This window comes from Eleutherodactylus coqui, chromosome 1 (assembly GCF_035609145.1).
Source record: "Eleutherodactylus coqui strain aEleCoq1 chromosome 1, aEleCoq1.hap1, whole genome shotgun sequence".
NCBI classification, from domain to species: domain Eukaryota; kingdom Metazoa; phylum Chordata; class Amphibia; order Anura; family Eleutherodactylidae; genus Eleutherodactylus; species Eleutherodactylus coqui.
Genome location: NC_089837.1, coordinates 266,209,916 through 266,235,964, shown reverse-complemented (window position 1 = coordinate 266,235,964; position 26,049 = coordinate 266,209,916). Strand labels below are relative to the sequence as shown.

The window sequence follows — 26,049 nt, the reverse complement described above, 5'->3', positions numbered from 1 at the left end:
CCTGGTAGCTACTTTGAGGTGGCCGTGGAACACGCTGTGCCGCCGGCACTTCCTCCGTGTCACTCGGCAGTGCAGAGTGCAGGGAGGGCGGTGGGGAAGGCGCTCTGCCGCCGCCACTCCCACAATGTCCCCCACCACGTCCCCCACCACAGCCCAGTACAGGCGGGTAAAGGTGTGTGCTGCCACCGCTTTGTCACTGTCCCGCACTGCTCACAGTGCACAGCCACAGACCAGTATAGGCAGGACGCCGATGAAAACTATCTTGCACCACCGCTCCGTTACTGTCCACCATCGCTGCCGAGTGCAGGCAACCTGGCGGGGAATGCGCTGTGCCGCTGATGTTCCCTCGCCTGGTAAGCAAACTTTAGGCCTCATGTCCACGGGGAAAATCAGATCCGCTGCGGATTTGGGCTGCGGATGCAGTGCGGATGAGCTTAAAATTGTATTTTATTGCATGCGGGTGACATGCAGATGCGGTTTTTAATTTTTTTTTCACGCGTGTATGTACGCGGATGCAATTTTTACACTGGAGGTGTTTTGCCCCACCTCCTAGTACTTTCTCAACCTTCCAGCCTTGAAATCCGCAGCGGATCTCCCGCACCCATTTAATTCACTTTTAATATCTGCAGTGGATCTCCCGCACCCATAGAGATCAATGGGGGCCATCCGGAGCGTGATCCGCACTTAAATGGAGCATGGCGCGGTTTTTTTTATGCACCGGAAATTTTTAAATCACTTTTAAATACCATCTGCGGGTATTTATCTACCCGCGGGTGTTCAATGCATCCCTATGGGGCGCGGAAAAAAGTTGCATATTTTAAATAACATTATCCCGTGGACATGAGTGAGGCCTTAGGCCTCGTGTCCACAGGCAAAAATAGGATTTAAAATCCGCAGCGGATCACCCGCATGCGGATCTGCATCCCATTGGGATGCATTGACCACCCGCGGGTAGATAAATACCCGCGGATGGTCAATAAAAGGGAATTTAAAAAAAAATGGAGCATGAAAAAAAGTGACATGCTCCATTTTCGTGCGGGTCTCCCGCGGGGACGGCTCCCGCAGGCTTCTATGAAGCCTTCCGGATCCGCGGGAGACCTAAAATAAGAATAACTTACCTGCAGTGGACCGGGCAGTTCTTCTCTTCTTCACGGGCGGATCTTCTTTCTTCGGCCAGGCGCGTGCCGAGCACATCCGCCGGCCGCAGAAAGAAGATCCGGCCGTGAAGAAGAGAAGATCTGCCTGGTCCGCTGCGGGTAAGTTAATTCTTATTTTAAGCGCTCATGTCTGCGGGGCAGGAGGGACCCGCTACGCTGTCTCTCTCTGAAGGGGGAGGAGGCGGGCCGGGCCTAAGCAGTGCACCGAGCTCCCGCCCCCACTCCACCCTCTTTCTGCCCCTCACCACTATTTTCAATGGGAGGGGACGGGGTAGAACTTAGCTCTGCCCCCGTCCCACCCCTCCCATTGCAAACAGTGGCGAGGGACGGAGAGGGGGCGAGAGCTCAGTGCACTGCTCCCGGCCGGCCTGCCTCCTCACCCTGCAGTGAGGGACAGCGTATATCGGCCGGGCGTGAAAACCTGGCCGATATACGCACTTTGGAATAAGCCCTAAAAGTGATTTTTTTTTAATTTATTTTTTTTTAAAAAAGCCGTATGTACCTCAAAATGGTAACAATAAAAACTAAAGTTTATCCAACAAAAAAACAAACTGTCATAGAACTCCGACCATGGAAAAATAAAAACGTTATGGGACTTTGCATGCAACGATGTAAAAAACTAATTTCTTTCAAAAAACGGCTTTTTATTGTGCAAAAGTGGAAAAACCTAAAAAAAAAATAATTTATAATACTAGCCTGCAGAAAAAATGTATCATGTAATTTATTTTTTGTTTCAAAGGTTTTTACTAGTATTAAACAAGATCTATTACTGCAATAATGAAAAAAAAATGCAAGCAAATTATAAGGCTGGGTGCACACGGCCGTGACGGGCTCCGCCGCGGAATATTCCGCGACGAAGCCAGTCACGGCGCCCCCCAGAGACCTCATACTTACCAGTGGATCCGGCGTTCTCGCTCCCGCATGACGCTTCCCCGCCCACCGCCGCCGCGTTACATGACACGCCCACCGTGTCATGTGACGCAGTGGCGGTAGGCGGGGAAGCGTTTTCACGCCATCTTACGCTGTGCTACAAAAATTCATGAATTGAATGGGTGAGTGAGAGCTGCCTCTGATTGGTGAGGCTGTGACCAATCAGAGGCAGCTCATTCAGCAGGCGGGGATTTTAAATCCTCGGCTGCTGAATACTACTCACAGCAGTTCAGGAGAACTGCCGGCCGCCCGCGGCTGAACTCCGTCTGCCGGGACAAGGTGAGTATATATTATTTTTATTTATTTTTTTTATAAACTTTTATTTTTATTAGCATTTTCAATGGATACATACATGGCAGATGTTTTAAGAAAATCTATACAGAGTTTCGCATGATATACATTTCTTTTACAGTGATATTACATTGTTTAGGTACTGTCATATGCGTATTTCTCTCTGTAATCTTTTTTTTATTTTTTTTAAATTTTTTTAATTTTTACACAGTTTTGGATGATTTTCAGGGAAGGGCTTATATTTTTAAGCCCTTCCCGAAAATTCATCCCGCGCTCGCCGTCAGCCCATTGCTTTTAATGGAGTCGGCTGTATTGCCGACTCCATTGAATTGAATGGTCAGTGCTCGTTTAATCGAGACTAGTACCGCGTGGTGCTCGTCTCGAGTAACGAGCATCTCGAGCACCCTAATACTCGGACGAGTATGCTCGCTCATCTCTAATCAATAAGTATGAGATATTGGTTCATATTTTGGCCAAAATAAATAAGGTCACAAGCCCATGTCAAGGGTCCTTGTTATCTTGTGAGTCCCTAATCTAACAAGATAACTAAACCCAGAAAAGAGAACCCTGCCTACAAATGTGGCAATCGTCCTAATAAGGACGGCCCTACACAGCAACCTAGAAACACCTGTCTAGCCCTTGATAGGAATAGGCAGGAACACCAGACAAGGACATAACACACAACAGGCATCTGCACAACTATAGATGCAGGACGATTCAAACATACAACATAATACATACCAGGTGTCTGCAAACCTACAGGCAGAAACTGAATAAGGCATTGTTCACACCCGGTGTCTGCAAATAACTTATTTCCACCAATGTGATCCCATGCCAGGCAGCACTGCCACTTCAGTTCTGAACACTGGTCTTGTTTACTTTCATTACAGCTATGATAGTCTGTATATCCCCTTAGTGACCAAGCCTGTTTGCACCTTAATGACCAGGCAAAATTTTGGAAATCTGACATGTTACTTTAACATAGAATAACTCCAAAAAAGGTTTTGCAGATCCAAGTGATTCTTGTTCAATAATTTTTTATTGACAGTATTAATAAAAATCAAACAATAACATACATATCACATATTACCCATTGTAGAACACTTGTAATTCCCAATAGCAAGATTGTTCAAGCCTCCTTGGCTGACTATGCCGTTTTATAGTTATATCATACTTCAAGATTTGAACCCAAAGTAGTAACTGTGAAACAAGGTTATATTAGAAAAACTTGGTTTGAAATTTAGTTAGGGAGGGGGAATGGTGAGATCCAACCCTTCGTATTGTCCATATTATCCTTTTGTTCTCAACTGGTAAGAGCTGACAAGCTTACATTTCTGTTTGAATGTGATTTAACCATGGCTGCCATGTGTCTAGGAAAACCTTTACTGTATCAGTCCTAGAAGCATAGATTTTTTTTTCAAATGAACAATGGTCTGATATCATATGTTGTAACTCAGACTCATTTTGTACTTCATTTAGATGGTAAAAATAGACCGATAGAGTGTGCATATTTATTTAAAACGCCAAAATTGGTAAAAAAAATAAATTTAAATTGTTTTTCATATTTTCAATTACAATATGTCAAATATGTGCAATCCTACTGTACAACTTTTTGATGAGAGATATTTCAATCTGTTAACTTTATTCTGGAAGCACGTTGAAAAAACTTTAACTTTAAAGTTAAACTGAAACTTGAACTTAACTGAAACTTTAACTTTATTTAATTTTCTTTTAACTTTTATGGATCGCTCTTATGCATTGTGTGACCATGTCATATACCGCGGCCCCTCATGACAGCTCCAATCATTGAATGGCTGTGATCGGTTAACCCAGCACCGGCTTTCATCGGCTGACGCGGCGCTGAGTTAACCAATCAGAGCATTAGCTTGATGAAGGCGGGGCATTCAAGGCTCGCATCCAAAAAACAATGCTCTGTCGGCGTGAAGGAGGGAGCGATAGCCTGCAGCAGCGCCACAGATGATCGTGGAATGCCGGCGGTAGGTGCGTATTGTTTTTTTTTTAACTTTTAGTTAGTTTCCCCATTGAAATGCATTATTAATGGCGTTTCAATGCATTTCAATGGGGAAAAGTGCTTTGACATACGAGTTTTTTGGCTTAAGAGTTCCATCTCGGAACTGATTAAACTTGTATGTCAAGGCACCACTGTTTTTCGTTGTTTAGTTTATGCATGCATAAAACTTAATGAATGATTGACCCATAAAAACAAGCAATTGTTCATTTATGATCGACTGCCCATTTACTGTGAATGGAGGTGGGTGGGCCAGAGCGATCCCTGGCCTGCTTTGCCTCCATTTACTCAGTGATGCTCGTTCCTGTTATAAAGCACAAGAAGGATCTTCACCATTCATGCCCCTGTATTAGATTGGCTGTCCCGTGTAATAGGTCCCTTAGGCCTCATGTCCAGGGCTAATCTGTTTCCTATTCCATGCAGGATCCACACTGAAATGGAGCATGCTGTGATTTATTTATTTATTTTTCCCCCAGACGGGTGCTGTATTTAATTTGCGGACACCCATGAATCCCTATGGGTGGCTTGATTTGTGGATTCCGCAAATTGGATCCACCTGTGGACATTGGGCCTTAGTCTTAGAAAACCCCTTTAATGAAATGGACATTGAACTTTTTATGCTCTGTGTACACTATACACCATGTGGAAAAGCATAGTGTACAATGCAGCAGTATACATAAAACCTTATACCATTCTATAATCGAATCCACTTGATATGTACCTCCAAACATATGCTCTTAATGTGATGTGAACAATGCCTAAAGGCCCATTTACATGCAACGATTATTGCTCACAATTCGTTCAAATAAATTTGTGTGATAATCATTATGTGTAAATGCGAAGTCATTGTACATTATTCGTTCATTTGGCACTTATTGCTGAGTTTTAGCCTGCATAAAAATGGTCATTAGGTTGTTTGCTTTTTGCTTCATTTGAATGGCACTTGTTCAGTCTTGAAGGATTGAACAACTTAAGGGGAGGGGTGATTGTTTGGCTTGTATAAACACAATGAGTACTTGTTTACTCATGCCCATGAAAGACAAGGGGTTTTCTTTAGACTAATTAAAAAAACTGCCAGCAGGAAATTGCTCGCATAAACACATGCTCACCTGAGCAAACAATATATACAGAGTTTACTTTAGCTATTGATGGAAATTGAGAGGATTTCAGATAATTATCTACACATTTAAATGCTATGCATTACTATGCAAAAAAGCCAATTATTCGTTTAGTCGTTCCTTCGTTCAATCAATAATCGTGTGTAAATGGGGTTTAAGATATATTAAAAATTTTGGCTAAGATTAGTGGAGCGCATGGGTGACAGATTAGACCTGGTAGAGAACATGTGTGTTTAAAGACGTTTTTAAAGACCTTTTTCCCCAGTCGTCTCCACGACAGCACCAATTGAGATTGCCTCCTCCTGATAGGACAGGAACACACCGAGAGGTTAAAAGCTCCCCCCCCCTTCCCCACTTTCCTCAGTGTCTTCCTGTCCTGCCAGGAGGCAGGATCTCTGAGAGGGGCTGGTGGAGAAGCCAGCCAAAGCATACTCACGGGCGGATCGGAGGACAGTGGGTCAGCCTGTCCTCCCTTCCCAGCCAGACGACTCCCGGGACGCCACATGGGGTGGTAGCCCCCGGGCCAGGTTCCTCCCGCGGCGGCCCATGGGGGGTACAAAGCGGGAGCCTCAGCCCTCCCTCCTCCTCCTCGTATAGTCACAGCGCGGCGCTCCAGGAAGCCCTTTGACGGCGGGGGGCGGGACGTCGCGTCACGTGTCCAGCGTGGGGACGTCATCACGCTCGCATCAGGAGACGCACGGAGGGGGCGGGGCTTAGCGCAGGAGCGCAAAAAATTCAAAATAAGGAACCTGAGAGAAGCCAGAAGGTGGACCAGCACTACAGGTCGCAGGGTGTCTGCAGCATCGGTATAGTAATGAGTGCTCCAGCCCCAGAGACAGCTGAAACCTCAGCCTCAGCGGCCGTAAGTAGCCAGTGTGGCAAAAAATACAAATGCAAAAATCCAGTGTATTGTGTATCAAAAATTGCATATTTACCAGCAAAAATGCTCTTTTGTCAGGGGGATAAAAAAGATGCCCCCCCCCCCCTCCCCCCAAGAACAAAACTCAAAAAAATGCGTGGAGTGCGGGACAAGACTGCCAGCTACGTACCAGAGGCCTCTATGCAAGGCGTGCGTAGCTAGGCTAGTCAAAGAGGAATCGGGAGGACGTTAGGAAGCTGGTGAAAGAAGAGGTTCAATCAGCCCTAACGTCACAGATAGCGTCGCCAGCTAAGCGCCAGAAAAAGGCGTACGTTCCCGACGAGCCTTCCGACTCCGGGAGTTCAATCGGGTCGGAGCAAGAGGAACCGCCGGCCGAGGAGTCCTCAGATGAGGAGGACTACAAAAAGTACCTACTTCATCAGGACGACTTAACAGAACTGATTAAAGTCGGTCAGGGCTACCCTAAAAATGGAAGAGCCCAGGGAACCACGCACCCTGCAGGATGAGATATTCGGGGGACTAGGGGAGAGGTGTAAGCATACCTTCCCTGTCCACAAAAACATCACTAGAATTATTCAAAAAAATCGTGGGAGGCAGCGGCAAACATACTCAGGCCAGGTAACGCAGCCACTTGCGTGGCGCGGACTCTGGGAGTATGGCTAGAACAGCTGGAGCTACATTTTACTAATAAAACGCCAAGGGAGGAAGGGGCGTGGCTTGCGGATGGCCGAGCAGGACGCATGAAAGGAGCGCTCCCGGTCTAACCTCTCCTAAAAGCAATTTACCACCTCCAAATAGCGGCGAAAACATCACCCATGAGCCAGACAAGGAAGCGGGCGACAGCAGAGGCCAAAATCCCGGCGGACAACAAGGGGAAAAGCGGAATGGAACGGTACCTTGGGATGCCGGGTCCACATGTGAGAAAGTGCAAGATGGCGCCGGAGAGCACCGGGACTCCCCGCCCGCAGACAACCGGCGCGAAACAGCAGCGCTCACCTGCACATCCTCCACAGGCAGAAGCGGTGAGCGGAGAAACAGCAGCGGACCACAGCGCCGATACCCCACAGAAGGGGGCACAGAAAATAAAGATGGTGCCGGAGAATACCGGGACTTCCCGCCCGCAGACAGCCGGCACGAAGCAGCAGCGCTCACCTGCACACCCTCCACAGGCAGAAGCGGTGAGCGGAGAAACAGCAGCGGACCACAGCGCTGATACCCCACAGAAGGGGGCACAGAAAATAAAGATGGTGCCGGAGAATACCGGGACTTCCCGCCCGCAGACAGCCGGCGCGAAACAGCAGCGCTCACCTGCACACCCTCCACAGGCAGAAGTGATGAACGGAGCAGCAGCAGCAGACCACAGCGCCGATACCCCACAGAGGGGAGCACAGAAAGCAAAGACAGCGCCGACCCCAGAGAACACACGTGGAGCTGAGCTCCCCGCGGAGCACCAACACCAGCAGCACTCACCCCGGCAGCGCTCACCAGCCAACAACTCTTCAGAAGAAGATGAACCGAGAGGAGCACGAAATGCAAGCAATGAGCAGCAGGAGATCTCCCAAACTGCCACAAGGAACAGCAAAACAGTGAGTAAAGGGCATGATAGCCCATCTACACACATGCTGCACAAATTACCCTACAGGGAGCCACAAATAACCACAAATGCAAACAAGAGGGCAGACAACACGGGGTGGTCAATATCACCAGACCCAAGTCCCACAAGCAGCCCAGAACGTACCATAAACATAAAAAACACGGGCATGGAGGATAGAGACGCATGGAAAACGCGCATTATGTCTATACCCACCAAAGACGAACTGCATGCCCTGTTCACCAGGCTTGAGACATCGAACAAACAAGCATTTGAGCGGATTCACACAGACATACAGCAAATGGGCCATAGACTCATAGAGGTAGAGGAAACCCAGGAAGAAACAACAGCGATACTCGAATCACACAAACAAGCCATTCAGTATCAGGCAGATCAAATCCATAATCTTACAATGCACCTCGATGACCTCGAGAACAGAAACCGAAGAAATAATTTACGCATACGAGGGGTAACAGAGGAAATCGAGGGCCACCAATTAGAAGACTGGGCACAAACACTCTTCTTACAGCTCCTGGGTCGCACACCAGACAACCCTGTTATGATGGACAGAATCCACAGAGCATTGGGGCCAAAAGCTACAGATCCCAAACGACCCAGAGATATAATTTGTAGAATTCACTTTTATAAGGATAAAGATGCTATACTGCGCGCCGCTAGGGAGAAAGGAGACCTCCTACACAAAGACAGACCGATTATAATATTGCAAGATCTAGCGCGCCACACACTCCGGCTCAGAGGAGCCCTGAAACCGCTCTTAACAGCACTTAAAGATAATAATATTTCATATCGCTGGGGGTTCCCGTTTTCTCTGACGGCCACAAAGGAGGGCAAAACATCAACACTACGTTCACTGGGAGATTTGCCCAAGTTCCTAGGAACATTCCAGCTCCCGCAGATCAATCTCCCAGACTGGCCCACAATGCCGAACCTACTTACACAGAAGACCAAAGAGCAGTGGCAAACGGCCCAACCCAAGCGCCGACGAGAACGACGCAGAGGACCCGTGGCAGACACCTGAAACCGTGCCCTGGCACTTCATAAGACCTACATAGTCTCGGGACTTCATTTCAGGGCCCTCGCCCCATTAATGAAAAATCCAGTACCACCGTCGACACAATCCGCCTGTTGATTGTACTAACATAGCTCGTTTAAAGTTTATAGAGTTCATGTTTAGATTGTATTGCAGTTTAAATTCGCCAAAATTTGGAGGCATTATGTATGAATAGGACCCCTTACGGGTACCTCAGCCTACCCATATTCACTCTGGAGAGGGAGACGACCGGGGTCTGACCTCATTCTTGCAGGCCTCCCGCCGCTTCCCACCCAGGGTGAACCGTCGCATAACACAGCGACTACTAGCATTGTGCTAACACCTCACCACGAAACCACCTGCAGCTGTCTGTGGCTGCACAAGGTTTGGTAAACAAAACCTTACCCTTACCTCTCCCCCCTCTTACACCTTCTCTCCCAGTCTCTTTCTTCTCCCACTCTCTCACCCCCTCAAAATCTACCCTCCCCCAGCCCCACTCAACCGAGGCCATAAATGGACGACATCACATTTGGCACATACAATGTAAGAGGGGTGAACGAACCCGCCAAGAGGGGACAGATTTTGGATCACCTGCATAGAAACAAAATCATGGTAGCCCTTTTGCAGGAGACACATTTCCAGGCCCACAAAATCCCCAAAATCAAAAACCGCAATTACACCACCTGGCACCATAGCCCACACCCCACCAAAAAAGCAGGAGGCACATCAATTGCAATCCATAGACAGTTCCCCCACAAATTTATCTCCTCATCAGTAGATCCAGAGGGACGATATCTCTTTCTAAAAATCCAAACTGGAAGTGAAATTCTGACTTTCGCTAACGTATATTTCCCGAATCAAGCACAGGTATGCTTTGGAATCCGGATACTGGGGGCGCTGAAGGCCTTTGCGGACGGCTCCAACATTATCCTCGGAGGCAACCTCAACCTTAGCCTGGATCCGGCGCTCGATTCCTCTGGGGGTAAGTCCAAAACCGCACACACAGCACTACGCAGACTCCGCAAGGAGCTACACAGTCTTAGACTGGTTGACATGTGGAGGACATTACACCCAAAGACAAAAGACTATAGTTTTTACTCGCCCTCCCACAACTGCTATCAGCGCTTAGACTATTTATTTGTCTCACACAAACTCCTTGACCGAAACCCCCTCAGCTCGATAGGGTCCCTCATATGGTCTGACCACGCTCCGGTATGGGGATCACTGAGAGGGAAACATGGAGAGAAGAAGGAATTTAACTGGCGCCTAAATGATAATCTGCTGAATGATGCAATTTGCGTGCAGGAGATTCAGCAGACTATCGAAAATTTTACGAACAATCACACCGCCGACCCCACGCCTGCGCCGATAAAGTGGGAAGCACTTAAGTGCGTGATCCGTGGAGTCCTTATCTCACACGGGGCACGGTTAAAAAGAGAAAGGGCGAATACCTTAAAAGGCCTTCTTGACCATCTAAGTCATCTAGAGAACCTAAACAAAAAAGCAACACAGGAAATCAGATCAGCAGAAATATCCGCAACCCGAAATAAAATACTCCTCCTCATGGACCAGACCTCATTGTGCCAAAGGGATAGAGCCCGAGGAAAATTTTATGAATACGGCAATAAATGTAGTAGAGGATTAGCTAGGGCCCTGAATCCCCGTGCACCTCAATCATACGTCTTCGCAACTCAAACCCCAGGAGGCGGACTGGTCCATACCAACACCGAAATAATTGACAATTTCTATAACTATTATCACAACCTATACAACCTAACGGACAGATATAGGGAACAAAACATAGAACTAATCCAGGATAGAGACGAGTATTTAGCCAACTACGCCCAAAAAAAGATAACAGAGACAATACAGAAGACCCTAGAAGAGGACATCTCCCCCCAGGAAATAAGAGGCAATCCAATCCCTCAAAAATGGCAAAAGCCCGGGGCCTGATGGCTACACCCCACGCTTCTTCAAACTCTTAGGAGAAAAATTAACCCCACTGATGCTTAACGCATTCAATTCCATATCGGGGTCTTGCCCCTTCCCTGCCCAGGCACTACAGGCAGTAATAACTGTGATACCTAAACCAGGTAAAGACCCAGCAGCCTGCGGCAGCTACAGGCCGATATCCCTTCTAAATATAGACACAAAAATATTTGCAAAAATCCTGGCAGCACGTCTACAGACATGTATCCCAACACTGGTACATAGAGACCAGGTGGGCTTTGTCGCGGGGAGGGAGGCGGGGGACAGCACAATAAGAACACTGGCCTTGATGTCTAGGGCCCGTAAGCTCGGGGAGCCCCTATGCCTACTCTCGGTGGACGCCGAGAAGGCGTTTGATAGGGTGAGCTGGGGATTCATGGAGGCGATACTACAACGCATTGGCCTCGGACCCAGGTTCATCTACTGGGTGATGGCACTATACAGGGACCCCTCAGCCCGCGTAAGGGTCAACGGCCTGATGTCATGCCCGGTCCACATCCACAACGGCACCCGACAAGGCTGTCCCCTGTCCCCCTCCCTATATATCCTAGTCATGGAGACCCTGGCGAGTGCTCTTAGGACGAATCCCAACCTGCAAGGCATTAAAACAGGAGAAAATGAACATAAAGTAGCGTTATACGCAGATGATTTGTTGATCTATATCAGAAATCCTAGAATAGCACTCCCTAACATATTAGAAGAGTTTAAAAGATTTGGTAGACTATCCAATTTTAAAGTCAATCTAAGCAAATCATTGATCCTAAATGTAACCCTGTCAAATACAGAAGTCGAAGCCTTAAAACCAACTCTTCCATTCCAATGGAAAACAGAAGAAATAACGTACTTGGGAACGGTGCTCACTACAGATCCAGAAAAACTCTTTACAAAAAATTATGTGCCTCTCCTAACCAAATTAGAGTCAGACTTTAATAGATGGAAGGAAATCTCTTTGTCATGGTTTGGGAGGATCAGCACAGTAAAAATGAATGCCCTTCCGAGGTTTCTTTACATCCTCCAGACAATCCCTGTCGCCTTACCGGGCTATTTTCTGGCAAGGGTTAGGAAAGCAATCATGGGCTTCATATGGGGAGGCACCAAACCCAGGCGCAAGTGGAAAGCCCTAACCAGCTTAAGAGAATCAGGCGGCATGGGAGTCCCGAATATAACCCTATACTACAGAGCGACGCTGTCCAAACGAATCCTTGACCTCCTTCACGGCAGATCACAGAAACTGTGGGTCGAAGCGGAGCAGGACATGACACATTTCCAGGGCAAGGGGATTATATGGCTGCCAGGCAGGGGGAAACACAGAGGGATGGGACTATCCCCATTTATAGAAGACATGGTGACGGCCTGGGTAGGTCCTGCGACTAAGACAGGCCTGATCCGCAGACCGGGCCCACTCACACCCCTGGTGGGCAATCCTGATGCCCCCTCTTTCCTGCGGGGATCCGCATTGACTAATATGATAACAAACACGATCCCAAGAGTACGGGACGTAATCTCGGACACCGGTATTAAACCACTGCACGAGATCATAGAGGAACAGCGGCCCCATCCCGGAGCGTGGTTTCAGTACCTACAATTAGGCCATTATGTGGGCTCATTGGGGGACATACATCAGCTGAGGCGCCCTATCACTCCCTTCGAAAACCTGTGCATCACGACCCCCAAGGACCACCACAAAATATCAAACCTATATCGGATGCTCTTGGTTGAAGACACACAACACTGTAACAAGGCGCTGGAGCGGGAGTGGGGGAGAGAGCTGAACACTACACCCTCAGAGGAATCATGGGCAAAGGCCTATATTTTGACTCACAAAATAAATACATCCAGTAAACTACAGGAACTAAATTATAAAATCTTAACCAGATGGTATCGGACACCAGCAAGATTGGCGAGATTGCTCCCCCAGTATCCGGATAGCTGCTGGAGATGCATAACGGGAACTGGAACATTTATACATATCTGGTGGGATTGTCCGCTGATCTGCCCCCTCTGGCGGGAGATCAACTCCCTCTACATCGCAGTTAGTAGAAACCAAATACAACTAACTCCCGAGATAGCATTATTGTCAATGTTCCCAGGCACGCTGGCACAATCAAAAAGCTCCCTGTTAAGATTCTTCGTCCTGGCAATGCGCCAGATAATTCCTAAGAAATGGAAATCACCAACCCCCCCCTCCAGACTAATGTGGCTAGAGGAGCTGGACCGCATAAAATATATGGAGGAACTATGTGCCAGGGACGCGATGAGATTTGATAAGTACCAAGCCACTTGGATGTCGTGGAATCAGTTCCGCTTCTCCCGCGACCTTGACCTCTGGCTAGAAAGGGGGTTACCCCCCAACACGAACATAGTCAGCAACCCCTCTGACGCCGTCAGACCTTGAAACTGTAACAGCCATCTTGTGGCGTGCGATGTCGCCCCCCCCCCCCCCCCCCCCGATCCTTTCCTCCAACTCCCCCCCCCCCCCCCTTTTTTTTTTTTTCTCTAAATACTTCTATTCTCTTAACTCCTTTCTCTATCTCTATAGTTCTTTTCATAGGAAGTTACAACATTATAACTGTTCAGCTTTTTTTTTTTTTTTTTTGTTTTGTTGACTGTATTAACCAATCAGTAACTGAATTCAGAGATTTAAGACACCTACATGAGAGTTACAAACTACTGTTGTTAGCATCATGGTTAATGTTACAGTTAAGATAGTCTGTTTCAGTAGAAAAAGTTTATTTGATGAAAATGACACTACAATTTTGTAATCTTCGCATTTATATAACAGACAAAATAAATAAAAAACTTTTGAACCATAAAACGCCAAGGGAACAGATCCTAAACTTGCTCCCTATCCTACGGATGGCAACACATTTCCTAGCAGATGCAGCAGCCGAAACAGTCAAGCTCTCGGCGAAAGCTACAGCCCGGTGTAACTCAGCCAGACGGGTGTTATGGCTGAAGTCGTGGTCAGGGGACCTAGCCTCTTAAAAATAAGCTATGCGCCCTCCCGTTCTACGGCCAGTTTCTGTTCGGACCGGACTTAGACAAGATCCTGGAGAAGGCGGCCGACAGAAAGAGGGGGTTCCCGGAAGAAAAGCCACAGAGAGGGAAGACCTTCTTCCGTGCCCCAGTGCAACAGCCCGAGACCTACCGAGGCAAGGGCAAGACAGGACGTTGGAGTTACCCTAAGGGGGGCAGAGGAAGGAATATCTTCTTTAACCCCCACCAGGGGGAGCCAAAAAGCAGAGACCCTGACGCCATCCCCGTAGGGGCAAGGCTGGGGAGCTTTGCGGATCAATGGGCCGCGATTTGCGAAGGCACATGGATCCCAAAGATCTTACAGCAGGGATACCAGATAGAACTGGTGTCCCTCCTCAGAAGGAAATTCGTTACCACAGGAGGTTCAGGGCAACAGTTACACCTACTAAGGCAAAGCGTTCGGGAGCTACCACAACTAAACGCAATATCCCCCGTACCTCGAAACGAGGAAACCCAGTACCATTATTCCAGGCTCTTCCTAGTAAGAATACCCAGCGGGAAACAGCGGATGATGGTGAATCTGAAGCCTCTGAATGCCTGCGTCAGATACAGGAAATTCAAAATGGAGTCCATCTCTTCAGCAATAAAGTTGATTCCCAGAGGAGCCTACATGGCATCCATCCGTCTAAAAGACGCTTATTTCCACGTGCCGCTCCACAAGGGGTCTCAGAAATACCTAAGGTTCGCAGTTGGTATGGGCAAAGGAATAGAGCACAATCAATTCAGATGCCTGCCTTTCGGGATTTCCTCAGCACCCAGGATTTTCACCAAAATTATGGCAGAGGTAGCCGCCTACCTGAGGAAGAAGTCGATCCTAATAATACCCTACCTGGACGATATTTTGATAATAGCAGAGTCCAGGGAGCTCCTAACAAAATACCTGGAGATAGTGCTAGAACTTCTCCAGTCCCTAGGATGGGTCATAAACGGGGAAAAATCCAGCTTAAACCCCGGCAAGGAAAAGACGTTTCTGGGCATAGCGCTCAACTCAGAATCTCAATGCTCCTGCCTGCCCGAGGAAAAAATACAAAAAATCCGACGGCTGGTCAAAATCTTCCTACGGAGACAATCCTACACAATTCGGGAAGCCATGTCTCTCCTGACGTCATGCATTCCAGGAGTAGCATGGACCCAGGCTCACACCAGAGCTCTGCAAGCCTCAGTCCTATCCACGTGGGACAAAAAACAGTCCTCTCTAGGGGCAAGAATGTACATCCCAAACACAGTAAAAACATCCCTGCGTTGGTGGACATCCCCAGCGAACCTGCGGAGAGGGGTCCACTGGATACAGAACCTGACCACGCACATCACAACGGACGCAAGCGCATGTGGAGGACCAGTTCCTTCAGGGCCTATGGCCACAGAGGATAGGAGACCAATCCTCAAATTACAGGGAACTACAGGCCGTATGGCAGGTCCTACAGCAGTTAGGAAACTCGCTACAGAACCAGCACATAAAGATATTGTCGGACAATACCACCGCGGTCACCCATATTTGGCACCAGGAGGGCACAAGGTCTCCTGCCCTGCAAAACATTGCGCAAAAAATTTTCAGCTGGGCAGAGGGCCGGATCCTTTCGATAACGGCAACACAGTTGAAGGGAACACTAAATCAAAAAGCTGATTTTCTCAGCAGGAGGCAGTTAGACCCAGGAGAGTGGTCTCTCCCAGGAAGCATTCAGAATCCTGACCAACCGGTGGGGGACCCCACAATTAGACCTATTCGCAACCAGGGAGAACGGCAAAGTAAGCAACTTCTTCTCCCTCCGGCCAGGAGATCGTCCTACAGCAATAGATGCCCTAGGCCAGGACTGGGGAGAGGGGCTGGCGTAAGCCTTTCCTCCGATATAGCTGATCCTCAGGGTCTTACAACATTTCAGAATCCAGGTATGCACACTAATCCTGGTGACCCCCCCCCCCCTTCTGGCCGAAGAGAAGTTGGTTCGGTCTCCTGACAACACTGAGCATCCAGGTCCCAGTCACCTTTCCTACCTGGACAGACCTGCTATCACAGGGGCCACTGAACCACCCGGGCATAGACAGGCTCCATTTAACAGCATGGCTCTTGAGGAATCCTCACTAAGAGGGAAGGGGTTCTCCGAGAGAGTGGTCGAAACACTAATGTCCAGCAGGAAAAAGACGATCCACCTTATCTACCAGAAGGTTTGGAGAAGGTTTTTCTCATGGAGACAGGGAAGGGATTCCCGGGATTTCATCCCGGATATCCCTCTGATGTTAGAGTTCTTGCAGGAGGGTCTAGAAATGGGCCTCTCTCCAAGTACCCTGAGAGTCCAGATCGCAGCCCTTAGCGCTATATGCGACACAAAGTTCGCAGAAAACAGATGGGTCAGCAGGTTCCTGACAGCAGCAGCTAGACTGCGACCCAGGCCCATAAATGTTTGCCCAGACTGGAACCTTAATTGGGCCCTAAAAGCCATGACAACGGAACCATTCGAGCCGATCGAAGCATTAACAATAAAAATGCTTACGATCAAGACCGTTTTCCTAGTAGCCATCACCTCCGCAAGGCGAGTTAGCGCGTTGCAGGCTCTGTCCATTCGCCACCCGTTCCTGAAAATCTCGGACTCCAAATTAGTATTTAAAATGGACCCTGCCTTCATGCCAAAAGTAGTATCACATTTTCATAGGTCACAAGACATAATAATTCCCTCCTTCTTCAGTAAGCCTAAAAACGAAGAAGAAAAAACCCTAAACTGCCTGGACGTTAGGAGAGCAGTCCTAGGCTACATAGACACGACAAGCCACTGGAGACGGGACGACAACCTGTTGGTCCAGTTCAGTGGCCCAAACAAAGGGAGCAAAGCAGCAAAAAGCTCCATAGCCAGGTGGATCTGCCTGGCCATCATAGAGTCCTATAAGGCCCTCGGGAAGGAAATCACCTTAGCTCTTAAAGCCCATTCTACAAGGGCAGTAGCATCCTCATGGGCCGAACATAGCTCAGCTTCGGTCGAGCAGATATGCAAAGCCACAGTCTGGAAGAAACCCCACACGTTCGTTAAACACTATAGGGTAAAAGTGCAGCAGGACGAGGACATGGCCTTTGGCCGCAAAGTCCTCTCGGCAGCAATCCCACCCTAGGGAAACTTTAGTTGGTACGTCTCAATTAGTGCTGTCGTGGAGACGACTGGGGAAAAAATAGATTATACCTACCCGATAATCGGGTTTCCAGGAGTGTCCACGGCAGCACCCGTACCTTCCCCCCCTAAATTGATAGAAAAGAAATTATAGAATATAATTTTCCCCCAAAAAAACCCCCAGTTGGGGGGAAAAAATTTAATTTAAGCTCCTACGCCGGCAATTTGTTAGAATCCACTGAGGGAAGGGGGGGAGCTTTTAACCTCTCGGTGTGTTCCTGTCCTATCAGGAGGAGGCAATCTCAATTGGTGCTGTCGTGGAGACTCCTGGAAACCCGATTATCGGGTAGGTATAATCTATTTTTTATCATGAGCTGTAAGAGATTGTTACACATCCAAATTAATTAAGAAATATTGTGCCTAATCTGTCTTAGAAACATTATTGATAAATAATAAAAAGAATATGGCCGCCTGCAGACTGCCGGGTCGGATCCGGCAGCGAGAATTCTCATCGTGGGACCCGATCCAAGCGCCTGGAGAGAGCAGCGCGTACTCACCCGCGCCCCGCAGCTCCAGATCTTTCATGTGCGCTGCCGGGCAACCGGCGCTGGCGGCGGGTGAGTGACGTGTCTGTGCGGGGCTCTGCGAGCCCCGCACAGAAATAGAACATGTCGCGGTTTGTTTGCCGCACGAGATTTTGCGCGGCCAAACCGCAGCCGTCTGCATAGGATTGCGTTTGTTAACGCAGTCCTATGGCAGCTTCCAGCGGCGGAAATCCTGCCGCAGAATTTCCGCCCGTCTGCAGGCGGCCTATCTGTTGTTTAGATGTCCACTTGTCTTTTTCATTAGGATCCACAAGCATTTTACCACAGACAAGAATTTTACATACATTTAAAATACATGTACATCTTTGTGAGAATACGGTTAATCAAAGAGTGGCATGGCTGCTTTTAGCTTTTTTCCCCAGAGACACAAAGGTTAAAACTAAGGTATTTCTTAAGAGCAAATCCAGATTTGCTTTCTGAAAACTAATCCTCCCTTACTTCACAAAAACATAATGTTATTAAGCAATTTTCTTTTTTTTTTTCTAATTGAGAACTTGAAATCTGAGCCTAACTGCCTACGGGTACATGTGCTGTTAGAACAAAGACCCTACAGTATTAAAGTATGGACAGATGACAGCAGAGGACATGGCGCTGGACCTGGGAAATGCCACTCAGCGCAGCAGGGAGAGTTGCTTTGGTGCCTAGGAAGCTATTTCTCTAATTGAATTATTTTACCGGATGGGATCAAGTCCAAGTTACATACTGTTCTACATCCACCTTCTGATGCAAGGGAGCTAGACATTCACATGTTCTTATCACTTCTTTAGATTCTTGTACAAACGTACATGAGAGAGGGGAGTGGGTTGGTGCTATAGAACTAAGTGGGAAATTGTTTGGTCTCGCATTTGGGCATAGAGGAAGACCTAAAATGGGTTTATTGCAGTGTTGCAATTGACACTTTTTGTTTCTGGAGATAAAGAATCTGGTGTCACTTTACAAGGATGTTAAGCCCTCTCCTGTTGTAATTGCAAAAACTGATGTTTCCCATTAGTGTCCCTAAAAAAAGTATAAAGGAGGGGGTTGATGACATTACACCTATATTCTGAGACTGCTCATCTGGATGATTTAGTGAGTATTAAGGTAACAGTGGAGGCAGGGAGAGCAGGAAATAAAAGAAGGGGAAAGACTAGGACAAGACAAGAAGGCCAAACAAGAAAAAAATCCTGAAAACACAGCTTAACCCTTGTGTGCTATCATGGGGTCTGTTTGACCCCAGCCATGTTTATTTCTGTCTTGCAGTTTGAAACTGGTACCACACAAGGGTTAAAGGGGTTTACTGGTTACTGGACAACATCCCTTTATTAGGTATGTCTGCAGTAAAATAATAAACTGAGCAGTACTTACCTGTCCAGCGCTTCAGTCCATGTGTTTGTTGTGACAGCTGATGTCACAGGTAGTCAGGTGACTTCTGCAGCCAATTGGAGGCTGCAATATCATGTTCCCGAACTCCTTGCATCATGGAGCTAAGGTTGTGAACGCCGATGCCAGGATGCCAGAAAAATGAGTGGTGATGCTGTGGGCTCTGATTGGCTGCAGCGGTCACCTGACTTGCTGTAATTGCACATTTTCTGCTGAGTGCTGAGACCACACATGAGTCAGTCACTGACCGGAAGGGACGTCAGGCAGGAACCAGGGGAGCAGGCATGAAGGACGCATCGGAGCTGCCAGGTGAGCTGGCTTCTGTGGCTGCAGAGCAGCCACTCGAGGGATCCCATCCAGTGTGGAGAGGAGGAGAGAGACCTGAAGCCAGAAGTGCCGACGGCAGAGAGTGGACCCTAGTGAGTGATAGGAGTCCCGACGCTGAACCTTCGCCTAGTGGTTGATGTCATCGTCAGGCCGACCAGGGAGTAGAGGAGCTGTGACGGTTGCTGCTGAGCTGGCTCAGATATTCTGTGAGAGGCGCATGAGAGGGAGCAAATGGGCAGAGGTGTGTGAGGAATGTGATCTAGTTCTTTTTCGTCTCTTTTTAAGTTAAACAGTAGATCCCCACTAGAATGTCCTCCACGCTTGGCCGGAGGACAGTGCTGTCTGGTGTGCATCTTGTGCAATATATACAGTCCTTGAACAGCCGGTTGAGGGTGCATGCTGTTGTATGAGATGCGAGTACGTTGCGCATTTGGAAGCCCAGATCCTGGATCTTAATGAGCAACTTGCAACACTGAGATACATTGACAATATGGAAATGAGTTTGCTGCTCGTTGGTGGAGATGTGGGGGTGGATGGTAGTTTGGGGGAGCAGGCAGCTAGCTGAATGACAGAAGGGGTAGAGGAAAGAGAACCAGGCAGGCTAGTTCTGAACTGGCACACCCCAACAAGTTTGCAAAGTTGGCAAATGAGGGGGGATGCCATTACAGGGTTAGCAATTCTGCAGCACGACATGCCCTCTAACCGCCAGGGGGATGACTGCTCCAGTAAGAAATGGAAGGGGAGCGCAGGGTAGCTAGACAAGTCCTGGTGGTGGGAGACTCCATTATTAGGGGGACAGACAGGGCAATCTGCCACAAAGATTACATTATTGAAAAAACTGATTGCATCTCATATTCTTGTCCTTATCGTGGACAACAATCAGGACGTGCTAATGCATGTCAATGTGCTGCCAGTCCATAAATCGGACAGCACATGGACGAGTGTCCGTGTGCTGTCTAATGTGAGTTGTGCCTGAGCCACTTGGGTGCAAATCAAATACACAGACAGTGTGGATTTAAAAATTAATAGTAATTTTCATGGAACCACCCCTTTTACCCTTTCCAATCCAGTCGGACCTTGGCTGACGCTGAGATTTTCCTGCATGGCTCCCATGTTGGGCGAGGTCCAAAGCATGTTTCTAACACTGAGAGGTCCGTCATCTGAGTTCTCTTCTACATATGTATATTACAGTATGCAGGAGAGAGATCCGACACTGGACCTGTCTTTTGAATATGAATATTACACTCTCTCCTGCATACTGTAATATACATATATAATATTATGTATGTAATATACGTATTAACTCACATTTAATTTTCAAAAAATTGCTCAGAAAATTATGATTGATTTTTATGTGTTTGATTATTTCCAAGGAATCCACAACCTACTTTCCCACCCGAAATAAATAAGAGATGCGGAGTGTGCAGATGGCAGGTAAATTGGATCGGAAAGGGTTAAACTCTAAGTGCGAATTAAGTCTTTTGTTGAGTACATATACCAGATATATTAATTACCATTGAGTGAGCACAGTCGTTATACTCCTCTTTACATGCTTCGTTTACTATATTTTCAATATTTAGATGGCCATAGAATTCCTCATGTTCGCCAATCATACTATGATTGATTAAATGCATATTAGTAAACAGTTACTGCATTTATCACATATTTGCCTGCATATGCTTGACTAAAATGAAATTACCGGTTGTCCTGGAATTAAAGCAATTCTGCCTAGACCAGGCTGCTACTTAGGAAACCATCCTTGCACACAATAGGCCTTTAGGAAAGCTTTTCTTTGACATGTAAATGTGGAGGGTCCTTTTTGGCAGGCTGTATAGGATTAGTGCAGAGGGTGTCGCAGATGTCCTTTATTTGTCCCACTCATATTGGACTTCCTTTAGGAGAGGATATACAGCATCAACAGATCAACAGAAACCTGTATGTAGGTACAGTAACAATTTGCTTCTTCAGTCCCCTTCTTCCTAACGGTTTATAAACTTGGCCTAGTTGTCAATAAGTGGAAATGACTTTCATATTTTATCTGCATTGACCAGGGAAGCCTTTTTTCATAGGATGACATTGTGCCACATAACACTGAAACAGGAACAATCCGTAAAAGTAGGAATTTGTAAAGAACAAGTTTATTATCTATTAATTTGGATTGCATTTCATTGAATTACGGCTGTAATTTGATGGTGGATTATCCATTGGAGGTAGCTTCGGGTATTTGGCAGAATTAATAATGGTTGTGTAGTGATCAGATTTCAAGCCATGGGACTACTAAGCCTAGCACATCACACGTGCCGTAAATATTTGCAATAAGTGTTTGAAGTTCACATTCCAGAATGAACATGCTAAAAAATTGCTTTCTTTTCTGAGAATACTGGCAGTTAATGGTGCATAGTCTAAAGCCCCATTTACATGTCAATATGATCGCTCAAAATTCTTCAAAAGATAGTTTGACAGTTTGCGCGATCATTTTGCATAAGCTACTAATAGGCACCAATGTCCATTAGCAGCTTATTACCTTCATTTGCATGTAAATCAGTCTCCCTTCGCTGTATGCAGATAACAGCGGATGGTCTGTTATCTGCATACAGCCCATTTGTTCTGCCATGGAACTGCAGCTTAAAACAATGTTATCAGCGCTCCCGTGGAGAACTCAAACAATGGGTGCATTTACACTGCACGATTATGGCTCAAAAGCCATCGTTTGAACGAATTTTGAGCCATAATTGTTGTGTGTAAATCAGCCTTAAATTTGTCATACATGTATATGCAGAATGTGTGTGTGTGTTTCTTCTGTGAATCAGCTATTGTATGAGAAGATGCGTTTGTAGCAAATCACATAAGCAATTTGAAAGCGTGAGAATGGTTTTCTTCTTTTATTCCCAGCCTGGAAACATTTTGTACTGTATTCCCACTTAGCTGCGTACATATGCTTGTGTGAAGGCAGCCTATTTACCCACGTAAATACACCAGGCCAGCTGAATGAATGCATTGAATCCAATGCATTCTTTCTGATGGCCGGCGTATTTATGTGGGTAATTAGCTGTGTATATACGACTGCGTGAAGGCAGCCTCAGGCTTTATTCAAATGAGCGTTTTATCATGGCAATTTTGGATTCTAATGCATCATTTCAGATGGGTGATTTTTCCAGTGCATAAAAACGGCCTGTCAGAAAAGATAGCACATGTGGTGCGCATTCCGGCCGGCCATTTTTACGCCTGTTCAGATGGTACGGTCCTGGCACAGATACGCCGAGGCCGCAATGCTGTTGGGCGGGAGAGACAGCTGTCTCTCCCTTCCCTCGCCGACTAACCTCCTCTCGCCTCCTTTCCAGCTGTTTGCAGTGGGAGGGATGGGGTGGAGCTAAGCTTCTGCTCCCTCCCCACCCCTTGTCCGCAGCCAGTAACGGGGGGGGGGGGGCAGAGCAGGGCGGAGCTTAGCTGCACCATCATTCCGCCCCCTCCAATTGCAAATAGCCAGAGGGAAGGAGAGAGAATAGGGAAGGAGTTTAGCAGTCACGCTACTGTCATTGGCTCCCATAAGAGTCTATGCAGCAGCCGACGTATTCTGGCCAGAAAGATAGTTCCAGGACTATCTTTGCTTCCCAGCGCTGTATTGGCTGGACGGTGCTTTTACACCGCGGGAATACGTCTCTGTGATCTAATGATTTGGAATGCAATGCATCCGATGGTAGTGTATATCAGGCGACCGTGAAAAGGGCGGCCAATATACGCTTGTGTGAATAAGCCCTTAGGCCTCATGTCCACGGGGAAAATCAGATCCGCTGCAGATTCTCCATGTAGAATCTGCAGCGGGTCCCTCCTGCCCCGCGGACATGAGCGCTGAAAATAATAATAAATAAGAATAAACTCACCTCCCATCCGCTCCGTTTCTTCTCTTCGCTGCGGCGTCATCTTCTCTCGTCGCGGCCGGATCTTCTTTCTTCGGCTCGGCGGATGTGCATGATGACGTCGGTGACGTGCCGAGCGCATCCGCCATGCAGAAGAGAGAAGACCCGCCCGGCAGCCGTACAGGTGAGTAAATGTCTTTTTCTGCCTCATGGCTGCGGGCACAGGTGGAATCAGCTGTGGGATTCCACACTTGGAAACCGTGCGTGCCAGTGGACATGAGGCCTTAGGGTGACTACCCACTAGCGTTTGCGAATTTGCTGTGTTTTTTTCCCCCAGGAGTCTATGGGGCTTTTTAATAACGCATTGCGGCAAAATTTCTGAATAGACCCCTGGAGGAAAAAAATGCTGCTAAATGAGTGAAAAAGCAGTGAAAAAGAACTGTACTGGGTAGTCACCCTTAGGCTGCTTTCTCACAGGGCGGAATCACTGCAAGCATTCCACAGCGGAATATCCGTAGCAATTCTGCCGTAGCTAAATTTGCATCTAAATGGTGCGGATTTGGCTGTATTTTCACTTGTGGAGTAGCTGCGGAATTCAACCCTTGTATTTCAAACATTGAATTCCACAATGTGATTCCTCAGCATGTGAAGATTTGTAAAATCTCTCCCACATGTCTTGTATTGTAAACTCTAGTGGAAATTCCACAGCATTTCCGCCACGTGAGAAGGTGACCTTAACCCTTTAACCACTTAATAGTACAGGAGGTAAGCTGTTAACAATTCTGACAGCATTCAAATCTCCCGGCCAATGTTCTGGGGTTCCGTGCAACCTACCCCAACTATGAGATCTCAGGGTGCCGTGCAGGTGTCATGGCAGCCGGGGCATGGTTTGATAGAATGCCTGTTTTATCGTAGTATTATGTAAGGCTATAGGATTACATTATACTGCAGGAGTGATCAAAGCATTGCATGTTCATGTCCCCTCTGGCAAATAAAAAATAAGTTTTTAAGAACGTTTAACTAATTATTAAAAAAATAAAAGGTAATAAAAGTTTTTAAAAATAGCTCTTTTGCCATTTTTATAATAAAATAATCGAAACAAAAATACATATTTGGTATCGCTGCGTCCATAAAAGTCTGATCTATCAAAGTAACACATTATTTACCCTGCGTTGAGAGCGTGGTCCAAAAAATAAATAAATAACACCAGAATTCTCCTTTTTTTGGTCACCTCATCTCCAAGAAAAAACTTAATAAAAAGCGATCAAGAAGCTGTATGTACTCCAGACCGCCGAGTGCCCCATGTCATAATAGAGATGAAGGGTCCTAGCAGACCCAAATCAGCTTTGCCAATGACTACTATCACTATGGGGTGATATTTTCCCCTGCAGCTGGAGCTCCTATGGATGGATCCTTTTTAGTCAAACACGTGAGTTATTTGTTATTTATTTTTTTACCCTCCCAACAATGCTGTGAGGTAAAAAAAAATTGCTGCATGTTCTATTTTTTTTCGCATCCCTCGGAACACATCACCCACTATTTTCAATGGAACAGCCAAACACATTACATGCCATGCGATGTGCACGCGAGTGCGATGTGAAGTCTCTCATTGAAATCAATGGGAGACACTTACTGATCCTCCGACGTGTGTGAAACGTGACAAGGGATCAGAATTTCACAGAAGTGATGCAAGGTGTTTTTGCCTGAAAAATGCCTCACATCCACAGTTAAATAGCACGTAGAAGAAACATGTCTTATTCGCTTTAGAGTCACATTTTCAAAATTATATACCAATACCCAAAAGCTAATGTTATAATTAACGGCATTCCATCGAGTAGTTTTTCCCTCTCATGCGGCACTCGTTAGGGTTGCCCTTTATCTCCTGCCCTATATGCCATAGCCATAGAAGCTCTCGCAATTCAACTACGCTGCACTCTTGCTATTATGGGCATTCACTGGGAGGATGAGAAAGCATAGTGGGGCTTTATGCTGATGTGATCTTTTACCTTCAAAACCCTGAGCAGTCATTTCCCCTATCTATAAAACACAAACTCCGACCAATTCTCTAGGTTATATATCAATTGGCAAAAATCTGCTATTATGTACACAGCCGCCAAGCCGATTATTTATCCTTTTATCTCCAGTAAACCTGTTGGTAGTCTCTAAATGTAAATATCTCAAAGTAACTATAGTGTCAACTATTTACAGTACTCATTAAAACCAAATTCAAGTTAGGAGCTAAAGCCCCATTTACACGCAAAGATGATCGCTCAAAATTTGTTCAAAGGATGGCTTGAATGACAGTTTGAGCGATCATTTTGCATTGCCCATTAGTAGCTTATTAGCTTAATTTGCATGTAAATGAGCCTCCCTATGATGTATGCAGATAACAGCTGGCGGTCTGTTATCTGCATACAGCTCTATTGTTGTCCTTCGTGACAGCAGCTGAAAACAATGTTATCAGCGCTCTCATGGAGAATCACAGCGTGTGATCCCTGCTATCAGGTGGCCGGCCAAACAATGGTTTTTATGCTGAACTAAAAATCATTGTTCGGCCGAAAAGCTAACGATTTACATGCAATGATTATTGCTCAAAAGACATCATATGAACGCATTTTAAATCAGTATTTCTGAACTCCAGTCCTCAGGACCCACCCCCAACAGGTCATGTTTTCAGGATTTCCTCAGCATTGCACAGGTGATGTAATTATTGTCGGTGCCTCATACATTCCCA

The 26,049-nt window shown here is 46.8% G+C and overlaps 1 protein-coding gene across 10 annotated transcripts in view; it reads left to right on the top strand.

Moving 5' to 3' along the window:
- The window catches only part of ANKRD6 (ankyrin repeat domain 6), a 172,125-nt gene that overhangs the window by 7,974 nt on the left and 138,102 nt on the right, over positions 1 to 26,049 (top strand). For 5 of the 10 annotated variants that reach the window (XM_066608483.1, XM_066608528.1, XM_066608557.1 and 2 more), the window contains exon 2: positions 20,832 to 20,892. The exons of 2 other annotated variants lie outside the window; for them this stretch is intronic. The gene's annotated coding sequence lies outside the window, so the exon portion shown is untranslated. Of the gene's footprint in view, positions 1 to 10,012; positions 10,030 to 17,400; positions 17,514 to 19,058; positions 19,078 to 20,831; positions 20,893 to 26,049 lie in introns of those variants that run through there. 3 more of the 10 variants (XM_066608519.1, XM_066608510.1, XM_066608500.1) reach the window with 3 other exon arrangements.